This window comes from Bombina bombina, chromosome 7 (assembly GCF_027579735.1).
Source record: "Bombina bombina isolate aBomBom1 chromosome 7, aBomBom1.pri, whole genome shotgun sequence".
Classification (NCBI taxonomy): Eukaryota; Metazoa; Chordata; class Amphibia; order Anura; family Bombinatoridae; genus Bombina; species Bombina bombina.
The window spans coordinates 629,466,551-629,487,745 of NC_069505.1; the positions used below are offsets into that span (position 1 = coordinate 629,466,551).

The window sequence follows — 21,195 nt, forward strand, 5'->3', positions numbered from 1 at the left end:
CAAGGAGACAGGCAGAGAGTGAGATAGGGAGAGACAGGCAGAGAGTGAGACAAGGAGACAGGCAGAGAGTGAGATAGGGAGAGACAGGCAGAGAGTGAGATAAGGAGACAGGCAGAGAGTGAGATAGGAGGACAGGCAGAGAGTGAGATAATGAGGCAGGCAAAGAGTGAGATAGGGAGACAGTCAGAGAGTGAGATAAGGAGACAGGCAGAGTGTGAGATAGGGAGACAGGCAGAGAGTGAGATAATGAGGCATGCAAAGAGTGAGATAGTGAGACAGGCAGAGAGTGAGATAAGGAGACAGCAGAGTGTGAGATAGGGAGACAGGCAAAGAGTGAGATAAGGAGACAGGCAGAGAGTGAGATAAGGAGACAGACAGAGAGTGAGATAGGGAGAGACAGACAGAGAGTGAGATAAGGAGACAGGCAGAGAGTGAGATAAGGAGACAGACAGAGAGTGAGATAGGGAGAGACAGACAGAGGGTGAGATAATGAGACAGGCAAAGAGTGAGATAGGGAGACTGTCAGAGAGTGAGATAAGGAGACAGGCAGAGTGTGAGATAAGGAGACAGGCAGAGAGTGACATAAGGAGACAGGCAGAGAGTGAGATAAGGAGAGAGGCAGTGAGTGAGATAGGAAACAGGCAGAGAGAGAGAGATAGAGAGACAGGCAGAGAGTGAGATAAGGAGACAGGCAGAGCAGAGAGTGAGATAAGGAGACAGGCAGAGAGTGAGATAAGGACATAGGCAGAGAGTGAGATAGAGAGACAGGCAGAGAGTGAGATAAGGACACAGGCAGAGAGTGAGATAGGGAGAGACAGGCAGAGAGTGACATAAGGAGACAGGCAGAGAGTGAGATAAGGAGAGAGGCAGTGAGTGAGATAGGGAGACAGGCAGAGAGAGAGAGAGAGAGAGACAGGCAGAGAGTGAGATAAGGAGACAGGCAGAGCAGAGAGTGAGATAAGGAGACAGGCAGAGAGTGAGATAAGGACATAGGCAGAGAGTGAGATAGGGAGAGACAGGCAGAGAGTGAGTTAGGGACATAGGCAGAGAGTGAGATAGGGAGACAGGCAGAGAGTGAGATAAGGAGACAGGCAGAGAGTGAGATAGGGACACAGACAGAGAGAGAGATAAGGAGACAGGCAGAGAGTGAGATAGGGAGACAGGCAGAGAGTGAGATAGGGAGACAGACAGAGAGTGAGATAGGGAGACAGGCACAGAGAGAGATAGGGAGACAGGCAGAGAGTGAGATAGGGAGACAGGCAGAGAGTGAGATAGGGAGACAGGCAGAGAGTGAATAGGGAGACAGGCAGGGAGAGATAAGGAGTCAGGCAGAGAGTGAGATAGGGAGACAGGCAGAGAGAGAGATAGGGAGACAGGCAGAGAGTGAGATAGTGAGACTGGCAGAGAGTGAGATAGTGAGACAGGCAGAGAGTGAGGTAGTGAGACAGGCAGAGAGTGAGATAGTGAGACAGGCAGAGAGTGAGATAAGGAGACAGGCAGAGTGTGAGATAGGGAGACAGGCAGAAAGTGAGATAGTGAGACAGGCAGAGAGTGAGATAGTGAGACAGGCAGAGAGTGATATAGTGAGACAGGCAGAGAGTGAGATAAGGAGACAGGCAGAGAGTGAGATAAGGAGACAGGCAGAGAGTGAGATAAGGAGACAGGCAGAGAGAGAGAGAGAAAGACAGACAGAGAGTGAGATAGGGAGACAGGCAGAGAGTAAGATAAGGAGACAGGCAGAGAGTGAGATAAGGAGACAGACAGAGAGTGAGATAAGGAGACAGGCAGAGAGTGAGATAGGGAGACAGGCAGAGAGTGAGATAGGGAGACAGGCAGAGAGTGAATAGGGAGACAGGCAGAGAGAGATAAGGAGTCAGGCAGAGAGTGAGATAGGGAGACAGGCAGAGAGAGAGATAGGGAGACAGGCAGAGAGTGAGATAGGGAGACAGGCAGAGAGTGAGATAGTGAGACAGGCAGAGAGTGAGGTAGTGAGACAGGCAGAGAGTGAGATAGTGAGACAGGCAGAGAGTGAGATAAGGAGACAGGCAGAGTGTGAGATAGGGAGACAGGCAGAAAGTGAGATAGTGAGACAGGCAGAGGGTGAGATAGTGAGACAGGCAGAGAGTGAGATAGTGAGACAGGCAGAGAGTGAGATAAGGAGACAGGCGGAGAGTGAGATAAGGAGACAGGCAGAGAGTGAGATAAGGAGACAGGCAGAGAGTGAGATAAGGAGACAGGCAGAAAGTGAGATAGTGAGACAGGCAGAGAGTGAGGTAGGGAGACAGGCAGAGAGTGAGATAGTGAGATAGTGAGACAGGCAGAGAGTGAGATAGGGAAAAACACTCAGAGAGTGAGATAAGGAGACAGGCAGAGAGAGAGAGAGAAAGACAGGCAGAGAGTGAGATAGGGAGACAGGCAGAGAGTGAGATAAGGAGACAGGCAGAGAGTGAGATAAGGAGACAGACAGAGAGTGAGATAAGGAGACAGGCAGAGAGTAAGATAAGGAGACAGGCAGAAAGTGAGATAAGGAGACAGGCAGAGAGTGAGATAAGGAGACAGACAGAGAGTGAGATAAGGAGACAGGCAGAGATTGAGATAGGGAGACAGACAGAGAGAGATAGTGAGACAGGCAGAGAGTTAGATAAGGAGACAGGCAGAGAGTGAGATAGGGAGACAGACAGAGAGAGATAGTGAGACAGGCAGAGAGTTAGATAAGGAGACAGACAGAGATTGAGATAGGGAGACAGACAGAGAGAGATGGTGAGACAGGCAGAGAGTGAGATAAGGAGACAGGCAGAGAGTGAGATAGGGAGACAGACAGAGAGAGATAGTGAGACAGGCAGAGAGTGAGATAAGGAGACAGGCAGAGAGTGAGATAAGGAGACAGACAGAGAGTGAGATAGGGAGACAGACAGAGAGTGAGATAGGGAGACAGACAGAGAGAGATAGTGAGACAGGCAGAGAGTGAGATAAGGAGACAGACAGATCGTGAGATAGGGAGACAGACAGAGAGAGATAGTGAGACAGGCAGAGAGTGAGATAAGGAGACAGGCAGAGAGTGAGATAAGGAGACAGACAGAGAGTGAGATAGGGAGACAGACAGAGAGAGATAGTGAGACAGGCAGAGAGTGAGATAAGGAGACAGGCAGAGAGTGAGATAAGGAGACAGACAGAGAGTGAGATAGGGAGACAGACAGAGAGAGATAGTGAGACAGGCAGAGAGTGAGATAAGGAGACAGGCAGAGAGTGAGATAAGGAGACAGACAGAGAGTGAGATAGGGAGACAGACAGAGAGAGATAGTGAGACAGGCAGAGAGTGAGATAAGGAGACAGGCAGAGAGTGAGATAGGGAGACAGACAGAGAGAGATAGTGAGACAGGCAGTGAGAGAGATAAGGAGACAGGCAGAGAGTGAGATAAGGAGACAGGCAGATCGTGAGATAGGGAGACAGACAGAGAGTGAGTTAAGGAGACAGGCAGAGAGTGAGATAAGGAGACAGGCAGAGAGTGAGATAAGGAGACAGGCAGAGAGTGAGATAGGGAGACAGACAGAGAGTGAGATAAGGAGACAGGCAGAGAGAGAGAGATAGGGAGAGAGAGAGAGAGTGAGATAGGGAGACAAGCAGAGAGTGAGATAAGGAGACAGACAGAGAGAGATATGGAGACAGAGAGAGATAGGGAGACAGACAGAGAGTGAGATAAGGAGACAGGCAGAGCGAGAGATAGGGAGACAGAGAGTGAGATAGGGAGACAGGCAGAGAGTGAGATAGGGAGACAGGCAGAGAGTGAGATAGGGAGACAGGCAGAGAGTGAGGTAGTGAGACAGGCAGAGAGTGAGATAGTGAGACAGGCAGAGAGTGAGATAAGGAGACAGGCAGAGTGTGAGATAGGGAGACAGGCAGAGAGTGAGATAGGGAGACAGACAGAGAGTGAGATAAGGAGACAGGCAGAGTGTGAGATAGGGAGACAGACAGAGAGTGAGATAGGGAGACAGGCAGAAAGTGAGATAGTGAGACAGGCAGAGAGTGAGATAGTGAGACAAGCAGAGAGTGAGATAAGGAGACAGACAGAGAGAGATAGGGAGACAGACAGAGAGTGAGATAAGGAGACAGGCAGAGCGAGAGATAGGGAGACAGAGAGTGAGATAGGGAGACAGGCAGAGAGTGATATAGGGAGACAGGCAGAGAGTGAGATAAGGAGACAGGCAGAGAGAGAGATAGGGAGACAGACAGAGAGTGAGATAGGGAGACAGACAGAGAGAGATAGTGAGACAGGCAGAGAGTGAGATAAGGAGACAGGCAGAGAGTGAGATAGGGAGACAGACAGAGAGAGATAGTGAGACAGGCAGAGAGAGATAGTGAGACAGGCAGAGAGTGAGATAAGGAGACAGGCAGAGAGTGAGATAGGGAGACAGGCAGAGAGTGAGATAAGGAGACAGGCAGAGAGAGATAGTGAGACAGGCAGAGAGTGAGATAAGGAGACAGACAGAGAGAGATAGTGAGACAGGCAGAGAGTGAGATAGGGAGACAGACAGAGAGAGATAGTGAGACAGGCAGAGAGTGAGATAGGGAGACAGGCAGAGAGTGAGATAAGGAGACAGGCAGAGAGTGAGATAGGGAGAGACAGGCAGAGAGTGACATAAGGAGACAGGCAGAGAGTGAGATAAGGAGACAGGCAGAGAGTGAGATAAGGAGACAGACAGAGAGTGAGATAGGGAGACAGACAGAGAGAGATAGTGAGACAGGCAGAGAGTGAGATAAGGAGACAGGCAGAGAGTGAGATAAGGAGACAGACAGAGAGTGAGATAGGGAGACAGACAGAGAGAGATAGTGAGACAGGCAGAGAGTGAGATAAGGAGACAGGCAGAGAGTGAGATAGGGAGACAGAGAGTGAGATAAGGAGACAGGCAGAGAGTGAGATAAGGAGACAGGCAGATCGTGAGATAGGGAGACAGACAGAGAGTGAGATAAGGAGACAGGCAGAGAGTGAGATAAGGAGACAGGCAGAGAGTGAGATAGGGAGACAGACAGAGAGTGAGATAAGGAGACAGACAGAGAGTGAGATAGGGAGACAGGCAGAGAGAGAGATAAGGAGACAGACAGAGAGAGATAGGGAGACAGACAGAGAGTGAGATAAGGAGACAGGCAGAGCGAGAGATAGGGAGACAGAGAGTGAGATAGGGAGACAGGCAGAGAGTGAGATAGGGAGACAGGCAGAGAGTGAGATAGGGAGACAGGCAGAGAGTGAGATAAGGAGACAGGCAGAGAGTGAGATAGTGAGACAGGCAGAGAGTGAGATAAGGAGACAGGCGGAGAGTGAGATAAGGAGACAGGCAGAGAGTGAGATAAGGAGACAGGCAGAGAGTGAGATAAGGAGACAGGCAGAAAGAGAGATAGGGAGACAGACAGACAGAGAGAGATAGTGAGATAGGTTTAATTCCTACATTTATCCAAAACCCTACCAATACGCATAACTCCTAAATCCTTCAACAAGTCTCAAAACTTCAATGTGCCCCCAATCCTAAACTAATAACCCTAACAATGTTCTTAAAATTAATTCTAAAACCTGTACCTAATTCTACCCTTTAACTATAAACCCTAATCCTATTCCCAATACATAAACACATCCTTAGCACTAAATCTTTATCTGTAAAACTATATAATCCTACACATGAGCCATAATCCTAACCTTAACTGCTACAAACATTTCAATTCATAAACATAAATGATACCCTCAGCCACTAAACCTCATCCTTAACCTAAACTGTAAGAATGGTCACTAAACCATATACCCTAGCTATTTGTATCCCTCTCTAGTTCACTGAAAGGTATTACTACCTGCTGGTTTTAATATGATCTCTGGAACAATTCTACTGAATTTATTTTCTTTATAATAAAATACATAATGGATATAGCGGCTCACTATTGTATGGTATAGAAATATATATATATAAATATATATATATAGTATATATATATATATATATATATAAATAAAATAAAAAATATATATATATATATATATATATATATAATACACTAGTTATTATTACAAAAATTGTACATAAATAAATAATAATAATTATGATCAGGGAATTTCGATATATAGCTATCCCTCTATCTAATCTATCACCCATCTATCTAATCTAATTATCTATCTAGCTATCTAGAAAAATACTTTTGTCATTTTCAAAAATGGTTGTTTCACTGATTTATATCGGCCGCGATGGAGCGTTCTAAATGCTGATTGTAGCAGGCTTTTGCCATTACCAAAGATGGCCGCCGCACAGCCCTTTGACAGTGAAACTTACAACAAGGATTGCCAGCCGCGTTGGCTGGCAATCCTTAGTAAAGATGGCCGCCGTCTGACCTGCATTGACATGTGGCAAATACTTGTAATTCCTAAGGGAAGGATGACACTTCCGGGTTTTGCCAACCATTGTATGGTGGCCAAGGGAGCTGCAATCTATAGACTCAGATCAAGAAAAGCCGGTATAGTATGATGTCTTGTTTATAAGTAGTGATGAGAACTGAGCTTAGTAGGGCAGTATTTTTTTAAGTGTCAGTGCAGCAGCATTATTATAAAATGTATATTTAGTATATGGTCAGGGGCTAAATACAGTGCTGTACAGTGCTGGTAACAGCAAGGTAACCTCCAGTAAGCAATATATTAATTTATAAATGATTTGCATCTAAATGATAATATACTAACAGCATCAGTGACTGAATACAGTGCTGGTAACAGCAAAGTAACCTCCAGTAAGCAATATATTAATTTATAAATGATTTGCATCTAAATAATAATATACTAACAGCATCAGTGACTGAATACAGTGCTGGTAACAACAAAGTAACCTCCAGTAAGCAATATATTAATTTATAAATGATTTGCATCTAAATAATAATATACTAACAGCATCAGTGACTGAATACAGTGCTGGTAACAGCAAAGTAACCTCCAGTAAGCAATATATTAATTTATAAATGATTTGCATCTAAATAATAATATACTAACAGCATCAGTGACTGAATACAGTGCTGGTAACAGCAAAGTAACCTCCAGTAAGCAATATATTAATTTATAAATGATTTGCATCTAAATAATAATATACTAACAGCATCAGTGACTGAATACAGTGCTGGTAACAGCAAAGTAACCTCCAGTAAGCAATATATTAATTTATAAATGATTTGCATCTAAATGATAATATACTAACAGCATCAGTGACTGAATACAGTGCTGGTAACAGCAAAGTAACCTCCAGTAAGCAATATATTAATTTATAAATGATTTGCATCTAAATAATAATATACTAACAGCATCAGTGACTGAATACAGTGCTGGTAACAGCAAAGTAACCTCCAGTAAGCAATATATTAATTTATAAATGATTTGCATGTAAATAATAATATACTAACAGCATCAGTGACTGAATACAGTGCTGGTAACAACAAAGTAACCTCCAGTAAGCAATATATTAATTTATAAATGATTTGCATCTAAATAATAATATACTAACAGCATCAGTGACTGAATACAGTGCTGGTAACAGCAAAGTAACCTCCAGTAAGCAATATATTAATTTATAAATGATTTGCATCTAAATAATAATATACTAACAGCATCAGTGACTGAATACAGTGCTGGTAACAGCAAAGTAACCTCCAGTAAGCAATATATTAATTTATAAATGATTTGCATCTAAATGATAATATACTAACAGCATCAGTGACTGAATACAGTGCTGGTAGCAGCAAGGGAAGTCAAAATTAAACTTCCATAATTTATATATAGGAGACGATTTTAAACAGCTTTCCTATTTGCTTCCATTATATAAATGTTAACAATCTTTTTATATTTACACTTTCTGAGGCTCCAGCTCCTACTGAGCATGTGCAAGATTCACAGGATACACGTATATGCATTAGTGATTGGCTGAAGGCTGTCACATGATTACCGGTATTATTCACACTTTTTGAGGCACCAGCTACTACTACTGAGCATGTGCAAGATTCACAGGATACACGTATATGCATTAGTGATTGGCTGAGGGCTGTCACATGATACAGGTATTATACACAGTTTTGAGGCACCAGCTACTACTACTGATCATGTGCAAGATTCACAGGATACACGTATATGCATTTGTGATTGGCTGAGGGCTGTCACATGATTACAGGTATTATACACACTTTTTGAGGCACCAGCTACTACTACTGAGCATGTGCAAGATTCACAGGATACACGTATATGCATTAGTGATTGGCTGAGGGCTGTCACATGATACAGGTATTATACACAGTTTTGAGGCACCAGCTACTACTACTGATCATGTGCAAGATTCACAGGATACACGTATATGCATTTGTGATTGGCTGAGGGCTGTCACATGATGCATTGGGAAGGAAAATTTTACTAACTTTGACCTTTGTCAAAGTGCTTTTGCATTGTCTTATTATTATGCATTTAATGATTCTGCTGTGTTTAGTGGTCCTGGTGACAGTAAGGTAACACTGTTACTGTTATATATTATTAGACATAGTAAAAACAACTTTATACTATAAATAATTTATTTTGCCCCATTTTCCTGTAATTTAATTCTGAAAATTGTGGATTTTCAGTTCCTGAAAACTGAAAGAGCACATGTCAGCATCACAAGCCTAACCCTGTCCCATATCTGTCTCTAATTTGCAGTTTATCTTATCTTTTCTGCTGAAGCCAAACCGTGGAGATTTTGTTAATACAATGATAGTGGCAAACTCTGTCTTCTGCAGATGTACAAGCTCCTCCAAAGTAGAAAACTGGTGGGTGTCGTTTGACTGTTGCAGCGAAAAAGGTGTTAATCTGTTCTACTATTGTTCAGACTCTACTGGTATGTTATTCTATTGGAAGACTGCGCAGAATGTTGTAATTACAAGGAATGTACTGTCTTTTTAACCCTCAGGGTATAAGTGATTTGCATCTAAATAATTTTATTCGAACTGATATTTGGGGGTGCGATTACCGTTTTGTTATATTTACCGTTATTACTGTTATATTCCTTAAAAAATAATCTGCTCTTTTTTTAAGTTTATTTTTGTAAAGTTTTAGTGACTTGTGGAAGTTATTTATTTACTGCCCTTTCATAGTGTTTGAATACTTATTCCAAGGATGATATGTGAGAGAGACTCCAGATAGTGTGTCACAGTGCGTTATTGTAGCTTCAAGGCTATGTGTATACATAGCCAGAAACGTGATAGGGTAAAAAATTAACTTTTATTCCAAATTCATAAAATTAGAGAGGGATAATACCCCATAACTGATTCGGACAGTCCGGTTCTGTTATGGGGTATTATCCCTCTCTAATTTTATGAATTTGGAATAAAAGTTCATTTTTACCTTATCAAGTTTTTGGCTAAACATTCTTTTTACGGCTGTAAATTTGTTGCCAATTGCCAGTACTTCTGTTGCACTGCCTCCCGGACCCGGATCCGCATCACCAGGGGGATTTACTGTTGTTACCCTTTGACTTTAAAAAATATTTTAAACTTGGAGCCAGACGGTGGATTATTACTTCTGTGCCAGATTATTACCTTTGAGCCGGTTTTACCCAGTGGAATATGCCGTAATAATTTGCCCATTGCCTACTACATCAGTGTGCATCAGGATTGACAGAAAGTCGAGAGGACAATATGTCACGCAGGCCTACCGCAAACCAGGAAGCGAGGGTGGCTCTAGTTACTGACGTCATCAGGTACACGAGTTGAACGCTTGATCTGCGGTGGGTGGACGGGCAGGAGCCCTGGTAAATTTGTAAGAACATTTGTATCCTCCGGTTGGGATTATGTGAGAGAGGTGTCTTGCATTCATCTGTTGTATATGGTTGGGCACAGAATATTGAAGATTGGTTGCAGACGGATAAGAGGCATAGTCCATGGTTGGGTACTGAAACTCAGTTATATATATATGTATTTAGGTGGTTCCGGCAAAGTTTGGCACATGACAATTGACTATGAGTAACATATGATAACTAACCCCCTTGATTGTATCACGGACTGAGTATAGAACATAGATCTTGTTACGGTACCAACAGTGTACCAAGGGTTAATACCAGATGAACAATGTCCTGAATATGGGATCAGCAATTCACAACCCCAATCAGTTCCCCCCTCAAACATGAGACCAGGCTCCACATTTCAGGTTTAAAACAGAATGACATTTATTAAAAGGCTATGCCTAGTATTTATGCAGGTCTGACCCCCCAGATGGGGGGTTGAAAGAATGTTGTACATTACATGGAGGGACAACGCCCTTTGACAGGCCACCATAGAATCACATTACTTTACTTAGGCAGATAACAAGTTAAACATAAGACACAATGGAGTCCTTATCACCAACAGTCTGACTCTGGAGGTGATTAAACAATGGAATGTTTATCACTTAAACGTAATTATAGCACACAATAGCTGAGGCCAGCAAACCTGTCTTTTAGAAAACAGCTTCTCAAAGCTACACAAGGTCAATTCTTTTAGTTCTGACCACAGGGTCTGTCACAGATCTTATATTATGAACATTGCTGAAACTCTGTGAATCTGGATTATAAACAAGGCACATACCTGTATATATTGCCCATTGGTATTTTTTCATTTTTTTGATTTATGTTTATACATACTCATGTGTTTCGGTTGGGCAATATGTTTAGTGTTGTCACTGAAACTAATGCGCATGCTCACACTCGGAGATCAGTAGTACTGTGTTCTACCGAATACAGTGCAGAGACTGTCAGTTCCTTTTACAGGGACAGCCTACTCCAAAATTTTTGTTGTTTAAAAAGATAGATAATCCCTTTATTAAACATTCCCCAGTTTTGCACAACCAACACAGTTATATTAATACACGTTTTACCTCTGTGATTACCTTGTATCTAAGCCTCTGCAGACTGCCCCTTATCTCAGTTATATTAATATACTTTTCACCTCTGTGATTACCTTGTATCTAAGCCTCTGCAGACTGCTCCTTATCTCAGTTGTATTAATATACATTTTACCTCTGTGATTACCTTGTATCTAAGCCTCTGCAGACTGCCCCTTATCTCAGTTATATTAATATACTTTTCACCTCTGTGATTACCTTGTATCTAAGCCTCTGCAGACTGCTCCTTATCTCAGTTATATTAATATACGTTTTACCTCTGTGATTACCCTGTATCTAACCCTCTGCAGACTGCCCCTTATCTCAGTTATATTAATACACTTTTTACCTCTGTGATTAACCTGTATCTAAGCCTCTGCAGACTGCCCCTTATCTCAGTTATATTAATATACATTTTACCTCTGTGATTATCCTGTATCTAACCCTCTGCAGACTGCCCCTTATCTCAGTTATATTAATACACTTTTTACCGCTGTGATTACCCTATATCTAAGCCTCTGCAGACTGCTCCTTATCTCAGTTATATTAATATACTTTTTACCTCTGTGATTACCTTGTATCTAAAGCCTCTGCAGACTGCTCCTTATCTCAGTTATAGTAATACACTTTTTACCTCTGTGATTACCCTGTTTCTAAGCCTCTGCAGACTGCTCCTTATCTCAGTTATATTAATATACATTTTACCTCTGTGATTACCCTGTATCTTACCATCTGCAGACTGCCCCTTATCTCAGTTATATTAATACACATTTTACCTCTGTGATTACCCTGTATCTAAGCCTCTGCAGACTGCTCCTTATCTCAGTTATATTAATATACGTTTTACCTCTGTGATTACCCTGTATCTAACCCTCTGCAGACTGCCCCTTATCTCAGTTATATTAATACACTTTTTACCTCTGTGATTACCCTGTATCTAAGCCTCTGCAGACTGCTCCTTATCTCAGTTATATTAATATACATTTTACCTCTGTGATTACCCTGTATCTAACCCTCTGCAGACTGCCCCTTATCTCAGTTATATTAATACACTTTCTACCTCTGTGATTACCCTGTATCTAAGCCTCTGCAGACTGCTCCTTATATCAGTTATATTAATATACTTTTTACCTCTGTGATTACCTTGCATCTAAGCCTCTGCAGACTGCTCCTTATCTCAGTTATATTAATATACGTTTTACCTCTGTGATTACCTTGTATCTAAAGCCTCTGCAGACTGTTCCTTATCTCAGTTATATTAATATACTTTTTACCTCTGTGATTACCCTGTATCTAAGCCTCTGCAGACTGCTCCTTATCTCAGTTTAATTAATATACATTTTACCTCTGTGATTACCCTGTATCTAACCCTCTGCAGACTGCCCCTTATCTCAGTAATATTAATACACTTTTTACCTCTGTGATTACCCTGTATCTAAGCCTCTGCAGACTGCTCCTTACCTCAGTTATATTAATATACTTTTTACCTCTGTGATTACCTTGTATCTAAGCCTCTGCAGACTGCCCCTTATCTCAGTTATATTAATATACGTTTTACCTCTGTGATTATCCTGTATCTAAGCCTCTGCCGACTGCTCCTTATCTCAGTTATATTAATATACTTTTCTCCAACATTGGTGTGTCCGGTCCACGGCGTCATCCTTACTTGTGGGAATATCTCTTCCCCAACAGGAAATGGCAAAGAGTCCCAGCAAAGCTGGCCATATAGTCCCTCCTAGGCTCCGCCCACGCCAGTCATTCTCTTTGCCGTTGCACAGGCAACATCTCCACGGAGATGGTTAAGAGTATGTGGTGTTTAGTTGTAGTTTTTTTATTCTACTATCAAGAGTTTGTTATTTTAAAATAGTGCTGGTATGTACTATTTACTCTGAAACAGAAAAAGATGAAGAATTCTGTTTGTGAGAGGAAGATGATTTTAGCAGACAGTAACTAAAATCGTTTGCTGTTTCCACATAGGACTGTTGAGATGAAGTAACTTCAGTTGGGGGAAACAGTTAGCAGACTTTTCTGCTTAAGGTATGACTAGCCATATTTCTAACAAGACTGTGTAATGCCATTTTCTTAGTCTCAAACAGAATAAAGGGCTTAATATGGGCTATAAAACTGGTAGACACTTTTATGGACAAAATCGATTGCTTTATTTGGGCATTTTATACATGTTATGCTGGTAATTCACACTTATAAACTTGGGGAACGTTTTTTAACGTCAGGCACTGTGTTAGACACCTTTTCCAGTCAGGAAGGGCCTTCCCAGTTGTAGGCTGAGCCTCATTTTCGCGCCATTACTGCGCAGTTACTTTTGAGAGCAAGACATGCAGATGCATGTGTGAGGATCTGAAAGTAGTTGTAAAAGTTCCTAGAAGGCTTCATTTGGTATCGTATTCCCCCCTGGGTTTGGTAAAGTCGCAGCAAAGGCTGTAGCTGGGACTGTAGAGGGGTTAAAACTGTAACCGGCTCCGGTTTCGTTATTTTAAGGGTTAAAGCTCTGAAAATTGGTGTGCAATACTTTGAATGCTTCAAGACACTGTGGTGAAAATTTGGTAAATTTTGAACAATTCCTTCATATTTTTTCACATATTCAGTAATAAAGTGTGCTCTGTTTAAAATTTAAAGAGACAGTAACGGTTTTGTTTTAAAACGGTTTTTGTGCTTTATTGACAAGTTTAAGCCTGTTTAACATGTCTGTACCTTCAGATAAGCTATGTTCTATATGTATGAAAGTCAATGTGTCTCCCCCTTCAAAATTGTGTGATAATTGTGCCATAGCGTCCAAACAAAGTAAGGACAGTACTGCCACAGATAATGAAGTTGCCCAAGATGATTCATCAGATGAAGGGAGTAGACATGGTTCTACATCATCTCCTTCTGTGTCTATACCAGTTTTACCCACGCAGGAGGCCCCTAGTACTTCTAGCGCGCCAATGCTTATTACTATGCAACAATTGACGGCAGTAATGGATAACTCCATAGCAAATATTTTATCCAAAATGCCTGCATATCAGAGAAAGCGCGATTGCTCTGTTTTAAACACTGAGGAGCAAGAGGGCGCTGATGATAATTGCTCTGTCATACCCTCACACCAATCTGAAGGGGCCATGAGGGAGGTTTTGTCAGATGGGGAAATTTCAGATTCAGGAAAAATTTCTCAACAGGGTGAACCTGATGTTGTGACATTTAAATTTAAATTAGAGCATCTCCACGCACTGCTTAAGGAGGTGTTATCTACTCTGGATGATTGTGACAACCTGGTCATTCCAGAAAAATTATGCAAGATGGACAAGTTCCTAGAGGTTCCGGTGCACCCCGACGCTTTTCCTATACCCAAGCGGGTGGCGGACATAGTGAATAAGGAGTGGGAGAAGCCCGGCATACCTTTTGTCCCCCCTCCTATATTTAAGAAATTATTTCCTATGGTCGACCCCAGAAAGGACTTATGGCAGACAGTCCCTAAGGTCGAGGGGGCAGTTTCTACTCTAAACAAGCGCACTACTATTCCTATCGAGGATAATTTTGCTTTCATAGATCCTATGGATAAAAAATTGGAGGGTTTGCTTAAAAAGATTTTTGTACAGCAAGGTTACCTTCTGCAACCCATTTCGTGCATTGTTCCTGTCACTACAGCAGCGTGGTTCTGGTTCGAGGAACTAGAAAAGTCGCTCAGTAGAGAGACTCCATATGAGGAGGTTATGGACAGAGTTCACGCACTTAAGTTGGCTAATTCTTTTATTTTAGATGCCGCTTTGCAATTATCTAGATTAGCGGCGAAAAATTCAGGGTTTGCAATTGTGGCGCGCAGAGCGCTTTGGCTAAAGTCTTGGTCAGCGGATGTATCATCCAAGACAAAATTGCTTAATATCCCCTTCAAGGGTAAAACTCTCTTTGGGCCAGAATTGAAAGAGATTATCTCAGACATCACTGGGGGAAAGGGCCACGCCCTCCCACAAGATAGGCCTTTCAAAGCCAAGAATAAGTCTAATTTTCGTTCCTTTCGTAATTTCAAGAACGGACCGGCCTCTAATTCTGCATCCTCTAAGCAAGAGGGTAATGCTTCACAGACTAAACCAGCCTGGAAACCGATGCAAGGCTGGAACAAGGGTAAGCAGGCCAAGAAACCTGCTGCTGCTAACAAAACAGCATGAAGGAGTAGCCCCCGATCCGGGACCGGATCTAGTGGGGGACAGACTCTCTCTCTTTGCTCAGGCTTGGGCAAGAGATGTTCAGGATCCCTGGACGCTAGAAATAGTTTCTCAGGGTTATCTTCTGGAATTCAAGGAACTACCCCCAAGGGGAAGGTTTCACATATCTCACTTATCCTCAAACCAAATAAAGAGACAGGCATTCTTACATTGTGTAGAAGACCTGTTAAAGATGGGAGTGATATACCCAGGAAACCATTCGAACAATTCTACCTACAATCCAGGAAGGTCAATTTATGACTACCGTGGATCTAAAGGATGCGTACCTACATATTCCTATCCACAAAGAACATCATCAGTTCCTAAGGTTCGCCTTTCTGGACAAACATTACCAGTTTGTGGCCCTCCCATTCGGGTTAGCCACTGCTCCAAGGATTTTCACAAAGGTACTCGGGTCCCTTCTAGCGGTTCTGAGACCGAGGGGCATTGCAGTAGTACCATACCTGGACGACATTCTAATACAAGCGTCGTCCCTTTCAAATGCTCATACAGACATCGTTCTGGCCTTTCTCAGATCTCACGGATGGAAGGTGAACATAGAAAAAAAGTTCTCTGTCTCCATCGACAAGAGTTCCTTTCTTGGGAACAATAATAGATTCTTTAGAAATGAGGATTTTTCTGACAGATGTCAGAAAGTCAAAACTTCTAAGCGCTTGTCAAGTTCTTCATTCAGTTCCACGTCCTTCCATAGCTCAGTGCATGGAGGTAGTAGGGTTGATGGTTGCAGCAATGGACATAGTTCCTTTTGCACGAATTCATCTAAGACCATTACAACTGTGCATGCTGAAACAGTGGAATGGGGACTATACAGACTTGTCTCCAGTGATTCAAGTAGATCAGAAGACCAGAGATTCACTCCGTTGGTGGCTAACCCTGGACCACCTATCCCAGGGAATGAGCTTCCGCAGACCAGAGTGGGTCATCGTCACAACCGACGCCAGTCTAGTGGGCTGGGGCGCGTTCTGGGAATCCCTGAAAGCTCAGGGACTATGGTCTCGGGAAGAGTCTCTTCTCCCGATAAACATTCTGGAACTAAGAGCGATATTCAATGCTCTCAGGGCTTGGCCTCAGCTAGCAAAGGCCAGATTCATAAGATTCCAATCAGACAACATGACGACTGTTGCTTATATCAATCATCAGGGGGGAACAAGGAGTTCCCTGGCGATGAAAGAAGTGACCAAAATAATACAATGGGCGGAGGATCACTCCTGTCACCTATCTGCGATCCACATCCCAGGAGTGGAAAACTGGGAGGCGGATTATCTGAGTCGTCAGACTTTCCATCCGGGGGAGTGGGAACTCCACCCGGAGATATTTGCCCAGTTGACCCAATTATGGGGCATTCCAGACATGGATCTGATGGCGTCTCGTCAGAACTTCAAGGTTCCTTGCTACGGGTCCAGATCCAGGGATCCCAAGGCGACTCTAGTGGATGCACTAGTAGCGCCTTGGACCTTCAACCTAGCTTATGTGTTTCCACCGTTTCCTCTCATTCCCAGGCTGGTAGCCAGGATCAAGCAGGAGAGGACAATTGAAAGAATGTACATATTTAGCACTCAACAGCAAGTATAGGAAAAATGGCCATGAATACCTAGGTAGAAGGTTCCAAGAAAGGCGATTTAAAACTTAACTTTTATTAATTTATTCAAAAATAAAAAACAAGGGGGTGAGGTATTTAAAATTCCAACCAATGTGAATATAGGAGAATGCGATCAATGAGTGGTATGCTCACCAAGTAATATACACTTAAACAAAGGGGGTAGGTTATATGCAATTATATATGTATATATATATATATATGGTTTCAAAATATGCCCATATTTTATATTTATTGTAAGAATATCTAACCCCCAGTTTTAGGTTATCTTCTTATATCGATAGAATGTGAGTGATAATACTAGTATTTAGAGACCCACGGGTTGTCCCTAATGGGTATTTTAGTATCAGAGAAATAAACCTTGGTGCAATGCTCTGAACTGTCTTGCAGTTGTATGATCAGACCAAAGTGAATACATACAAAATGTTCTTGTATTAATACATTAGAAAATATATAGTTGCAAGACTAGAAAATAGTAAATATGCACTTGGTAATATATTAGTTGGATACTAGGTATTGAAGGGTTTTTAACCTCTATATGGCGAACTTTACTCTGAATGCAGTAACATATAGGTTGGTTGATTGCTGGTAACATAACCGGCAGAGGTTATCACTCACACTAATTTCACCACAGCTCACCTTCATTTAGCACTTCCCCCCCTTTTTTTTTTTTTTTTTTTTTTCACACTAGTTTCACCATATCTTAGATTTTTTTTTTTTTTTTTTTTTCTTTCTATTTTTTCCTCCACATGGAAAGATTTCTTTCCCCTCAAAACACTACTTCACACATTATGCCACCCAAAATTAGAAAACCACGCACATCTGATGTAACTAATGAGACTCCAAGTGAGGGAGCAAAATTAAAAACAGATCTTCAACCATTAGTCACTCAGCTTTCTGATATCTTTTTGCCCCAGTTCGAACTTCTTAAAAGCCAGATGTCTAGTATATCAGTGGAATTAAGACAATTTGCTAACAGACTTACAGAGGCAGAAGATAGAATCTCAGCTGTAGAAGACATCTCTAATAATCACTTATTCCAATTTGCAGAGCAGGAAAAAAAAATAAAAGCCATGTCTGCCAAATTAGAAGATCTTGAAGACCGCTCTAGGCGGAATAACCTAAAAATAATAGGCATCCCTGAGACAGAAGTTTTTAAAGATCTTCTTCAGTTCACCACAAATACCCTTCCCAAAGTGTTAGGTATAGAACCTAGTAATCTTCCATTAGCAGTGGAAAGAGCTCATCGGCTGGGATCCCCTAGAGTGGGAGCCGACGGGAAAAACAGCTCCAGACCAATTCTCGTCAAATTTTTAAATTTTCAGGACAAAATAAACATACTAAGAGCATATAGGAAAAGGGAGACCTGTTACATTGAAAACAATAAAATATTATTGTTTCAGGATTATTCCGCCGATACTACCTCCAGAAGGAGAGAAATGGCACCTTTCTGTACCAAGCTGATACAATCAGGTTACTCTGCTAAATTATTGTACCCCGCAAAAATACTTATAAATGAGGCAGAAGGTGTTACTAAATTAGAAAATGTTCATGAAGCTAAAGCTTATTTCAAAGATAGAAATCTATCATTTATTTGAAAAATTAACAGAGAAGGAGAAAGGACACATATTAGTTAATCCGACAAGTTAGAAGGAAGTTCGTCCTAAGCGAGATAGTTATCAGGAAGACAAATGAAACAAATAATTGCTTTCTTTTTTTTGTTCAATATTATGGCAGAGCATTTTTTTTTATGTTATATGTTTGTGTGGCAGTTGGTGGGATTAATTTTTTTTTTTTTTTTTTTTCCCCCTGTGTCTCTCTTCCCCTTGTCATTTTTAATGATAACTTTAGTCTCTTGCTATGACAAGCAAGATTAGATGTTTATCTTGGAATGTGGGTGGCATCACCTCCCCAATCAAAAGGAAAATTATAATTAACCAACTGGCCAAACATAAACCCGATATAGTATTACTACAAGAAACACATTTAAAAGCAGCTGAAGCTGCCAAACTTCGCACTAGATGGGTTGGGGAGGTGATAGCCACACCATGCGCAAAAAGGAAAAGAGGGGTGGCGTTTTTAATCAATAAAAACTTAGTTTATAATATCACCAATACGATACTTGATCCTCAAGAAAGATGGATAATCGTAGAAATACAACTAAAAGGGGAAAAATTGATTATATGTAACACCTATGGTCCAAACCTATATGATTCTGATTATTGGAATAAACTTATTTTCCTGTTGACAAAGTATATAGGTCAAAATTTAATTTTGGCCGGCGATTTTAATTTGATTCCATCTGCAGTTTTAGATAAATATGGTTCAAAAAAATCCTCATTTTCCAGACAGAAGGCAGAATTATTTAAACTAATTCTTAAAAATTTGAAATTACATGATATTTGGAGACTACAATATCCAGATTTAAAGACATTTACCTGTGATTCTAGTTCACATGGTGCTTTCTCCAGAATTGATTTTTTCCTTATATCCTGTCCTCTGATGAAAAAAGAAACTAAGGCGCAGATACATGATATAGTAATTTCGGATCACGCTATTGTCTCACTGGATATACGTCTAAATTCTTGTCAGAGAAACACAGTTAATAATTTCTTTTTCCCCAAATTTTTAGTTAATGATGTGGAATTTGGAAATTGGTTGAAACATACATGGCGCGAATTCGCACATTTAAATAGGTCTTATAAAGAAAAAATAGAAGTTTTCTGGGAAACGGCAAAAGCCTATTTGAGGGGAGAGATCAAAGCATATATGGTTACTAGGAAAAAAAAACTACTCCATAAAGAAGTCCAGTTATCTAGGCAAGTACAGAATTCCTACCGTAAATACATCAACGCTCCCTCTAAAATCACTAAAGAAAATTATAGGAAAGCTAAAATAGAAAGGGACATCTTTTTTAGGGAGAAAACGCTATCAGAAGAGGCTAAGTTAAGCGCCAAATATAAAGGCCAGTATGGGAAATCAGCCAAATTTCTTACGAGATTAGATAAAGCAAGGAAAAAAGGGAATACAATAGAAGCCGTCAGTGATGGTACAAATAGGGTTACAGATCCAGATAATATTCAAAAAGTATTCATAGAATATTATAAAGAACTCTACTCCCCTCAAGAGGTTAATTTAGCAAATAAAGAGGCTTTTTGGCAAAAGATATTGTTACCTCAAGTACCTGCAGAGTCACTCACTATCTTAAACAAAGCCATAACTAAAAAGGAATTAATTGAAGCTATACATCATGTACAATGTAATAAGGCTCCAGGTCCTGATCAGATTCCATCTGAGATGTATAAAATATTAAAATCAGAATTGGTAGACGTCTTACTCCAATTATTTAATAGTTATTTTATGTCGGCGCAATCTATATCTAAATATTTTTCTGACTCTATAGTATCTCTGATCTTAAAAAAAGGCAAAGACCCTTTAGACCCCAAGTCTTATAGACCTATTTCACTTCTTAATACAGATTTTAAGCTATTGACGTATATAATCTCTAATCGCCTCAAGGTATGCCTTGATCCTATTATCCACCCAGACCAAACTGGCTTCATGACAGGCAGATCAGCGACTAAAAATACCCGGAAGGTCCTGCTGTTATTAGAACACCTTCGGAACAAATTACATACAAAAAAGACAATCAACTCAGATTTTGCACTAATAACTATTGACGCTGAAAAGGCGTTTGATGCCATAGTCTGGGAACACCTATTCTCTGTCTTGATTAAATTTGGGTTTTCCGGTCACTTCTTACAATTTATCAAAAATTTGTATGACCAGCCAAGATCTTCTCTATTAATAAATGGTAGTCAGTCGCCTTATTTCACTCTATATAGAGGGACTCGACAGGGTTGCCCTCTTTCTCCGCTATTATTTAATCTATCAATAGAACCTTTGGCAATCTATCTGCGTAAAGAAATTCAGGGTATTAAATTAGGAGAACAAAAACTAGTATTATCTCTTTATGCTGATGACCTCCTTTTGTTTATCAAAAATTCTCAGGAAAGCATACCTAAGGTCTTAAACGGTATCGGAATATTTAGTACCTTCTCGGGCTACAAAATTAATATCAGTAAATCTGAAATAATCTGGATCCACAAAAGCAAAAACAGTATACAGAAACATTCTTTTCAGGAATCTCCTAGTATTCAATACCTTGGGATTAATATACATGCTGACCCCAACCAATGGTATAGGTTAAACTATCTCCCCTTTTTTAGGAAAGCCACAGAAAAACTGAAACAGTGGAAGGTATTCCCCATTTCCCTTTCTGCAAAGGTAATGATTATCAAAACTATCTTATTCCCACAGTTAATGTATATCATGCAAAATATTGCTTTGCCCATTCGGAGTAAAGACATCAAAAGATTTTATAAAGATTGCGCTAACTTTATCTGGAATAATAAGAGACATCTATTATCTATTCAAAAACTAACTCCCAGACCTGAAGATGGGGGTTTATCCTTCCCAGATATCCAAAAAT

General features: G+C 40.9%; 1 protein-coding gene across 4 annotated transcripts in view; it reads left to right on the plus strand.

Annotated features, from left to right (window-relative positions):
- The first annotated feature begins 6,431 nt into the window (after nucleotides 1-6,431).
- LOC128635654 (zinc finger protein OZF) overlaps nucleotides 6,432-21,195 on the plus strand; it is a 65,577-nt gene continuing 50,813 nt past the window's right edge. Inside the window, exons 1-2 of one of the 4 annotated variants that reach the window (XM_053688742.1) lie at nucleotides 6,432-6,490; nucleotides 8,694-8,871. The gene's annotated coding sequence lies outside the window, so the exon portion shown is untranslated. The remainder of the gene's footprint in view (nucleotides 6,491-8,693; nucleotides 8,872-21,195) is intronic. The other 3 variants (XM_053688743.1, XM_053688741.1, XM_053688744.1) reach the window with 3 other exon arrangements.